The 9,516-nt window shown below is 45.9% G+C and overlaps 1 long non-coding RNA gene across 1 annotated transcript; it reads left to right on the top strand.

Annotated features, from left to right (window-relative positions):
* Positions 1-644: 644 nt before the first annotated feature.
* LOC132657551 (uncharacterized) lies at positions 645-8,608 on the top strand. Its single transcript, XR_009595907.1, has 2 exons — positions 645-759; positions 3,199-8,608. It is a non-coding gene; the product is annotated as an uncharacterized LOC132657551 (long non-coding RNA).
* Positions 8,609-9,516: the final 908 nt, after the last annotated feature.

The raw sequence follows: 9,516 nt of genomic DNA, 5'->3' as shown, positions 1-9,516 counted from the left end.
TCCAAGCAAAACAAACTTACATTATTAAGCACATGGCTATTTCACAAACTCAGAGATCCTGTGGCTATAATCCTGTCCCTCATTTGCTGAGACTGGTTATATTACAGCCCGTGACTTTCCTTCAATCACACTGACTTCTAATGCTGTCATTCTTTTCCTTGTTGTTGTTAGTGTTGTTCTTTTTTTTCCCCCACAACACAGTATTGAGGTCAATAAGTATTTATTAAATGTTTGGCGGAGGGTGAAAAGAATATCCCCCCACTCTGCTCCTGGGGGATATTAAAATCTAGCTGTATTTATTTATTTGTTCTTTCATTCAATACTTTTTTGTGGCACAGACACTGTGTTCCTGGGCCAATGGTGATGAACAAGACTGGTTCCCTACCTTCCTGAAGTGGACCATTTAGTGGGACACACAAGTAACACATAATAAAAGAATAATAGAAAAACAATAAAAAACCGTTATAAAGTGTTGTGTAGGAAAGGAGGACTGTGACAGAGATCATACATGGTCTCAGTTTAGTTTGGGGAAAGGGAGGGCCTGTCTTAGCAGTGACCTAAACGGTGACCCAAGAGAGGCAGGCGGAGAGTGAGGAAAGAAAGTTCCAGACTGAGGAGCCACAGGAGGGGCCGTGGGAGGGGCTAGGGCCACAGGAGCTCGGAGGCTGAGGGAACACGGAGATTGGCAGGGAGACCGGGAGCTGTCGGCAGGAGCTGGTGTGGAAACCAAGCTGGAAAAGGAGGCTGGCATCTCATCAGGTCTGAACAGGACAGGGTTTGGATTTGGGGATTTTATTCTGAGAGCAGTAACTCCCCTGGCAAAGTCCTGGAGCAGAGGGATGATGCTGGTTGCTGGGTGGGAAGGGAGACTCAGAAGGAAGCAGGCGAGTTAAAGCTTAGCAAGAGGATGGTGATGACGAGTGAGAAGTGACGGTGGCGACAGAGGGAAAGAGATGATACAGGGCAGAGCTGGGACGTGGGGACGGACCTGGGGAGCGTGGAGAGGGCGGCGACAAGCGCAGTTTCCGGTTGTGCAGCTACGGACATGCAAACACCATTCCTCAGACAGGGAAGCCTGGAAAAGAGACAAATTCCTGGGGGAAATTTGCTCATTGCGGGCCATCTTAATTCTGAGACTAGCATGTGAATCAGCTGGTTACCTTTAACGGCCCTATCTTATTACACTAACCTGTCATGAGACACACAAGCAGAGCCATCACATGGATAGCAGGATGCATATGTCTGAAGCTCAGAGGAGGCAGATGAGGTGTAAGTGTGGGGGTCAAGGGCATTGTAACTGGTTTGTCAAATCATGAAAATGGTGAACGATGATATGGTGAGAGACAGATAGCAGGAAACCGGTCAGAGAAGGAGTGGTTTTTTTTAAAGAAGACTGAGGCATATGACATCACTCATAAGTGGCATCTAGCTTTTCTTAATAATATGAATGAACTTATTTACAAAACAGAAACAGACTTACAGATATCAAACACAAACTTAACAGATACCAAAGGGGGAACATTCTGGTGGAGAGGGCTAAATGAGGAGCTTGGGATGACTATATACTCACTACTAAATATAAGACAGGTAACCAAGAAGGACCTACTATATAGCACAGGGAAGTCTACCCAATATTCTGGGATAAACTTGTATGAGAAAAGACTCTCAAAAAGAGCAAATATATGTGTGTGTGTGTGTGTGTGTGTGTGTGTGTGTGTGTGTGTGTATAAATGAATCATATTGCTGTACAGGAGAAACTAATTTATTGTAAATCAACTATACTCCAACAAAATTTTTAACAAATTAAAAAGACTAAGTTAGGAATATCTAAAGTGGAGAGAAACAGGAGAGCTTGGTGTCATAAAAACCCAGAGAAGTGAGAGTTTTAAGGCAGAAATGGGGGGGTCAACTTTTCGTTGAAAACTTTAACTTCTGAAAGGTCAAGTGAGATAAACACTAAGAGGTGGCCGTTGGGGAAGGTGGATGCCAGAAGAGTCCCCAGAGTGAGATGGGTTAAATGCCTATGGAAATGAAGAGGTGGAGCTAGAACAGGGTCTACGCTCCCTGGAAGGGCCGTGGAGAGAAGACAGACTCAAGAGGAGCACCAGAGGGAGCAGACCGCAAGGTGGTGTTGGGGGCAGAGACGCAGGCAGAGGCTGGAGGAGCTGGGGAGAGCTGCCTGACGAGATGAGCCCTCAGATACCAACCGGGCAGGATCTGGGTAGACAGGGAGGCAGGAAGCTTTGGGCCTGGAGACTGGTGTAGACAAGAGCAAGTAAGCAGAGGTGGTCAGAGGATGAAGGGGACCCAGGAGAGATCGATGTGCGGATAGCTTTTGTCTCAGAGCTGAAAAATAAAACTGCATGGGAGGGCTTGAGTCTCTCTCCTTTTTCATCTGTCCACTTCTGAGGAAGGGCCATCATCTTTAGACGACCCTCCCCTGCATTCCAATCACAAGGCTGTAGAGGGGTTGCAGTCATGGTACCCATGCCCCCCCACCAGGGACATGGGACCCCAACCAGGCCAGCTGGACACACACTCCAGTCCTGAGGGCCCTGCTGGCAGAAGCTACAGAGATACTCCTGTGCAGAGAATGAAATGGGCCTTTGGGTGGCAAGAGAGGCAGGCAGTGGGCACAATTCATGGCCGCAAGGCCACTGGGGCCCACAAGCACCACTGTCCTTCTTTAAGACTTTAGACGTGGACCATTTTTAAAGTCTTTCTGAAATTTGTTAAATACTGCTTCTGTTTTATAGTTTGGTTTTTTGGCCAAGAGGCATGTGGGATCTTGGCTCCCCGACCAGGGATCGAACCCATACCCCCTGCAATGGAAGGCAAGGTCTTAACCACTGGACCATCAGGGAAGTCCCCTCAATGTATTCTTTCCTCAGGCCTCAGTGGGTTCTGCAGAGCATCACTTGTCACCAAGAGTGAGGTGGCCCCAGGGAACACAATCACCCACTGTGGGGCTGAGCTGTGGGTTGAAAGGCAGTGCTCCACCCAGCCCCCAGGAGACTAGAGGAACCTCTGCCAGGAATCACAGAAACACCCCATATCTCAGAACTAACCCACCCTTACCTGTCTACCTGTTAGGGACAACTTTTGAAATCTTTAGTTAGAGCTGGTTCATAGTTACGGTTAATTACATTAATTTCACTTTGAAATGACATCCAGACCCCTTTTCTCCCCAACCTCAAGGATTAGCTCATGTCAGAAGCAAGGCACCAAGACTCACTGTTCTGACACAACACAAAAGCGCTCTCTCAGGAATTCACGTCAAGAACTCTACAGATAACAAGTGCTGGCAAGGATGTGGAGAAACAGGAACCTTCCTATACTACTGGTGAGAATGTAATTTGGTATGGTCATCATGGAGGACAGTATGAAGGTTCCTTAAAAAACTAAAAACGGAGTTACCATGTGATCCGGCAATCCCACTCCTGGGCATATATCTGGAAAAGATGAAAACTCAAATTCATAAAGATACATGCAACTTAGTGTTCACAGCAGCACTGCTTGCAACAGCCAAGACATGGAAGCAACTTAAATGTCCACCAACAGAAGAATGGATAAGAAGACGCGACATATACATACGATGGACTATTACTCAGCCTTGAGAAGAATAAAATTCTGCCATGTACGGCAATGAGACGGAGCTAAAGCATATTATGCTTAGTGAAATAAGTCAGACAGAGGAAGACAAATACTGTATGACGTCACTATATATGGAATCTAGAAATAATACCCATGAATGTATATGCTGAACAGAAACAATGTGGCAGGTCTAGAAAACAAACCTGTGGCTACACAGGTTTTGGGAGAGGGAAAGCGGGAGGCGCAGAGTGGGGCAGGAGATTAGAAGGCATGGGCTGCTGAGAATTACAGGGATATATTTACAGCACAGAGAAATAAACTCATTATCATCTTGCAATAATCCATAATAGAGTATAATCTGCAAAGATACTGACTATGCTGTACATCTGAAACATAATATTGTAAATCAACTATACTTCAATTTAAAAAAAAAAAAAAAGAGCAAAGGAATACAGAGCTTGCTGGTAAGCTGAGCTCAGGTCTTAGGTCCAGAGGCTGGAGGTGGTTTCCGCAGAGGGAATGAGCTGCGGGTTCGTGGTAGGTCAGAGGTAAGAAGACCGGGTTCCTTGCCAAAGAAGTGACAAGGAAGCATTTCCCAGCCTCGCAGGCCCTGTGGTCCATCCTCTGCTCAGGCCTGGATGCCTTATTTGGGTTGCATATGTGCATAGGCGGCCCCTGGGTGCCTGCAGGCTGAGGTGTTGGGCTGCAATCACTATTCCAGTCCACTTTTAGGAAGCAGCCACCAGAACCCTGGTTCTCATTCGATGTCTGCAGAAGTTGATTTCTAGCAGGGGCGGCGTGGCACTCCCATAGCCCACAGAAGCTCCCTGAATTCACACTCCACCCAAAGGGTAGATGCCGGGGCCAGGCCTCTTTGGACCGCTCTGCAGGGACATGATCCCTAATGTTATAGGGAGCACCCCTTATAAAGAGACATGGAGCCTCAAAGGCTTCCTAAGTTGGGAGATAGTCATGAGATAGTACGTGAAGAATTCGGCTTATAAACTGTGTGTGGAGCAATCCCATTCCCATGAATACACATACGCACACAACTCTACCTGTGTTGTGTACATGTGTACATACATTTAGAAGAGCGTGAGGTGACACACGCCAAAACGTTAACTGTGGTTACCTTGCAGGAGGGAGAGGGGCCTGTCGGTGACTATTACTTTATTTCCTATTCTTGACTATTTTCCCATTTTTCTACCATAAACACATAATGGATCATTTTTTTATACTCTTTTTTAAAAGCACACCTGGCAGATGTCTTATAAACAAGCACTGATAACCCACGGTTTAGGGATGCCCCTGGCAGGCGCGGAGGGCGTGGTTTGCAGGAGTGGATGTGTGTGCTGCTTGTGGCCATGCTGTTTTCCTGCGGTGTAGCCGCGGGGTGAGGAGCCCACGCGGTGTCCGACACACCACACTGCCCACAAAAAATCATACCCAGGGTGGCTCTCTGTGTTGTCATTCTCACTTGACTAACCATAAATAAAACCACTAGATAATAGCTGGCTGGAACCAGGGCACATAATCCCTCCACAATCAGGCTTTTATACTCCGTCCAGATCACGACATGCTCACCGCTTGCTGCCCGAGGCTGGGTAGAAACCACTTAATCACAAAGCTCCAACAGACCACCCCTCTCTCAGCGCTAGTTGGTAGAGTCATGGAGGAGGCCAAGATGCCATCTTATACTCAAAATACTTATTAGCAGTTCTTAACAGGCCTTACACATCCACATGCAGCCTCCTGGCTTTCTCCTGGGACCCTCAGAATTGAAGACACTTCAGTGGGTTTCTTTCTCAATGAAGCTGTCATGGAAACCCACATGCACACAGGGTTATCTACATAACACACATACACAAAACAGTACGTATGTGTCTAGTGCCTAAGAGCGTGGATTTTGGAGTCAAATGATAATTTGCTTTGGGGGTGTGATTTTATTTATCACACTAACCCTACAAAGGTATTCATACCGTGTTGCATTTTATAGATGGGAAAGCTGAGGCTCTCGGAAACTTGCTCAGGGTCCCACAGAGGGTAAGCGCAAGGTAGAAAATGAGGCTACAATTCGCTGACCCCACAGCCTGAGCTGCTCATCCCCTGCCAGGCTAGTCCCACCTCTCCTACCAGGATCTGGCCCTGGGGATGTGTCTGTCTTAAGGATGGGTGTCACCAAGTCATCTGAGATGGTTTTGTTTCCCAACAAACTTTCTAAGAACAGACTGGACTGTCTTTCCCATTTTCTTGTATCTTCCTTCCCTCCCAATTTGCATATGTGAGCATGTACACGCATGCACACGCACGCACACACAGTCTTTATGAAATAACCACTTGCAGAGAGACTAAAGGGGGCTTCAGACACTGCAGGGGCCACAGCACAGCCCCCCCAACCCAGCAGTGGCGCAGTGCCCAGCAGTGGCCAGGCAGGGGCTAACTCACTGCTCTGAGGATCAAGGTCCCCTTCAGAGAGTGTGAGCTGGGGCCACCCCCCTAGTTTGTTAGGATGATGTAGGGCTCAGCTCCTTGCCAGCTACAGCTGGAGGAGCCCATGGAGAGGGTGTGGTGGCAGCCATTCTACGGAGGATCCCAGGAGTTCAAGGGGCTTCCTTGCCCTCAGTCTACTTCACAGGGTGGTTGTGAAGCTCTCAGGAGGTTTCCTGCGGAGAAGGTGATGGCACCCCACTCCAGTGTTCTTGCCTGGAGAATCCCAGGGACGGGGGAGCCTGGTGGGCTGCCGTCTATGGGGTCGCACAGAGTCAGACACAACTGAAGTGACTTAGCAGCAGCAGCAGCAGGAGGTTTCCTGCAGGGATGGATTTTGACAAAACATAGTGTGTGACTCCTGTGAAGGCATCGTCACCTCTGAGTGGAAGCTGGTCACCATGGTGACCATCCTGTAGGGTATCCGTCGAAGCTCCCGCAAGGACAAAACCATCCAGAGCCCATAGACACAAGGGAAACCTAGAGGGCAGAGAAGTTGGAGGGAATTCTTGGGACACAGATTTCTTCATCTGAAAAACAGGGCTAATCATAAACAAGTGTGTGGATACAGCCAGCACAGCGCCTGATGTAGAGCAAGCCTTCCAAGATTCTCTTGTAGAGCAGATCTAACTTGGTTTTCAAAACTTAGTGTCACAAATGAACTTGTTTACAAAACAGAAATAGACTCATTGACATAGAAAACTCAAGTTACCAAAGGGGATACAGGGGAGGGGAAAGAAGCAAGATAAATTAGTGGTTCAGGATTAACACATACACACTACTATATGTAAAATAAACAAGAACCGACTGTATAGCACAGGGAACTCTACTCAATATCTTATAATAACCTATAATAGAAGAGAATGTAAAAAAAGAATAAATTAATATATATTTATATCTGTGTGCCTAGTCGCTCAGTTGTGTCTCTTTGGGTCCCCATGGACCACAGCCCGCTCCTTTGTCCGTGGGGATTCTCAAGGCAAGAATGCTAGAGTGGGTTGCCATGCCCTCCTCCAGAGGATCTTCCCAACCCAGGGATCGAAATCAGGTCTCCCGAATTACAGGTGTATTCTTTACCGTCTGAGCGACCAGGGAAGCATATATTTATATATGTATGTATAACTGAATCACTTTGCTGTACACTTGAAATTAACATTGTAAATTATACCTCAATAAAATAATTTTTAAATAAATAAACGTTCAGGACTGCAGAGCAGAGGGATTAAAGCCATCTAGCACATGCACGGAAGAGGTGAAAGCTAACCCCGACTCCAGGCACCATGTAACTGACCACATTATTTCCAACAGGAATTCAGCCGGTGTGTGTGTTGCACGACTGGACGGCTGGGTATAGTTCTGATATAAACTCATGCCCTCAGATTCAATTCTGAATTCAAATGGTTTCTAAAAAAAAAACACCGTAATATCAACCTCAAGACCCAAATATTAGCCCAGCCAGCTGCCCCTCCCGCCTGCAGTTTCACTTGTACAAACAAACCTGTGCCCCTAGTAAGGAGGATCACGCTGACTCATGCCATTGTTCACCAGGCAATTATTGTAATGAGGCAAAGCAAACTGAATACAGGGCTAATCCAGCTGCTGTGTTGATAAAGCATAATAAGGGTGGCCGCTCCAGAGCACAAAGGCAGAGTTAATTTGTGCTTTTCTCCGCGAGCCTGACGCTGCCTGCACCGCTGCTGCCCTCAAAACTAAACAGGAGCTAATTATGCATGTTAATTACCCAGCCCTGGGTCAGATCCCAGCGCTGGCGACAGACAGCCAAAGGCCACGCCAATGGTGCTTCCTTTGAACCCTGTGTGTATAGAGGCTAAGCCAGGTGCCCAAACCCTTGCATTGACTTCTCACTGCCTTGAAGATATATTCTTTGCACAAATGAAGATAATTCTGAAGATGAGGCTGGTCATGTCCCCACTTCCTCAACCTTGTCTTCCAAGATTCACCCAGCCTCAAATATTTTCCCCTCTTTTCTTCTCTCTACACAGAACATTAAATGGAGAAAACTTCAGCAAAGGTTAATAGGGACTTCCCTGGTGGTCCAGTGGCTAAGACACTGCTCTCTCAGTGCCGGGGGCCCAGGTTTGATCTGGGGCCGGGAAACTAGATCCCACATATCACAGCTAAAGAACCTGAATGTCACAACTAAAGATCCTGCCTGCTGTAACTAACATGCAGCAAAGCCAAACAAATATTTTTTAAGTTAATAAATTAATAATAAACAAAAAAACTATATGCTGTATGATTCCATTTATATAATATTCCAGAAAAGGCAAAACTGTCAAGGCAAAGGACAGACCAGTGTTGGCAGAACTGGGGATGGAGGGACGGGCTGACTTCGAAGGGAATATGGGGGGTTGGAACTTTTCCTATACAGTTAATTATACTCTTGGATATACAATTCTTAGAAATATGCAGTTGTCAAAACCCACAGGACTGTACACCACAAAGGACATATTTTACTGTTTCGTACTTTACATAAATTAAAAATAAATTTAACCAGAGAATAAAACCTGTTATCCCTGACAGTCTTTCTTATTAATTTGTCTTTATTATTAGAAATTGCCAAGCCATTTTTTTCTGACAACTGAAATCCTAGTAAAAATGAAGAGAGGAGAAACGATTTTTTCTAACTAATTTGTAACAAATGCACTCTATTGTGTTTGAAATGATTAAGCAGGTGTGTATTGTTTCTTTCCCTAGGAATGCAAAATGAGGATCTATGTAAAAAGAGCACAGCAAAGGTTTGAACAATTTTCCAGTGAGATCAGTCTAGTCTTAATCTCCATGACGCCAAGACTTGGCTACAAAGTGGAAACTTCGGTCAATCCCCAGCTGTTTCATCTCTGTGCGTCCCCCGCATCTATGTGGCTGTTCAGGTTTCAGACTGTTTGGCTGGTGCCACGGAGACACCATCATAGTTGGCAGCTTTTCCCAATGACACAATTTTTTTTACCCTTCCTCAACTCCCTTCACTGGGGCAGCTACAGCCTCAAGTTCTTTGTCATCTCATCTAGGCAGCGGTTGCTTAAAACACAAATCAGCGACTTTATGATGAGCTAGAATACGCATCATTCTTTTCTTCTCCTTGGAACACGCACGGCAACTCCACAGAAAAGCTGATGCAACATGGCAGCCTTAATTATACCAAAGGTCATTCATTGTCACGGCAACCTAAACACTTACACCATTTCCAAAATAATCACACCAGAACTGACAGACGGTTTTGCATTCATTTGTAATGTTAAGTGCTTAATCAACAAGTTAAATATTCTTCAGGTTCACAAGAAGGATGACAACCCCTGAATAGTTTTCTATCACCTAAGTGGGGTTTGTCTGATTAGGGCTGACAGATGTATATAAGAAAATAAGCAGCTTTACCTACACTTTTTTTTTCTTGTTGGGAATATGATAATGTAA

This window comes from Ovis aries, chromosome 13 (assembly GCF_016772045.2).
Source record: "Ovis aries strain OAR_USU_Benz2616 breed Rambouillet chromosome 13, ARS-UI_Ramb_v3.0, whole genome shotgun sequence".
NCBI classification, from domain to species: domain Eukaryota; kingdom Metazoa; phylum Chordata; class Mammalia; order Artiodactyla; family Bovidae; genus Ovis; species Ovis aries.
This window is presented reverse-complemented; position numbering and strand designations above follow the sequence as displayed.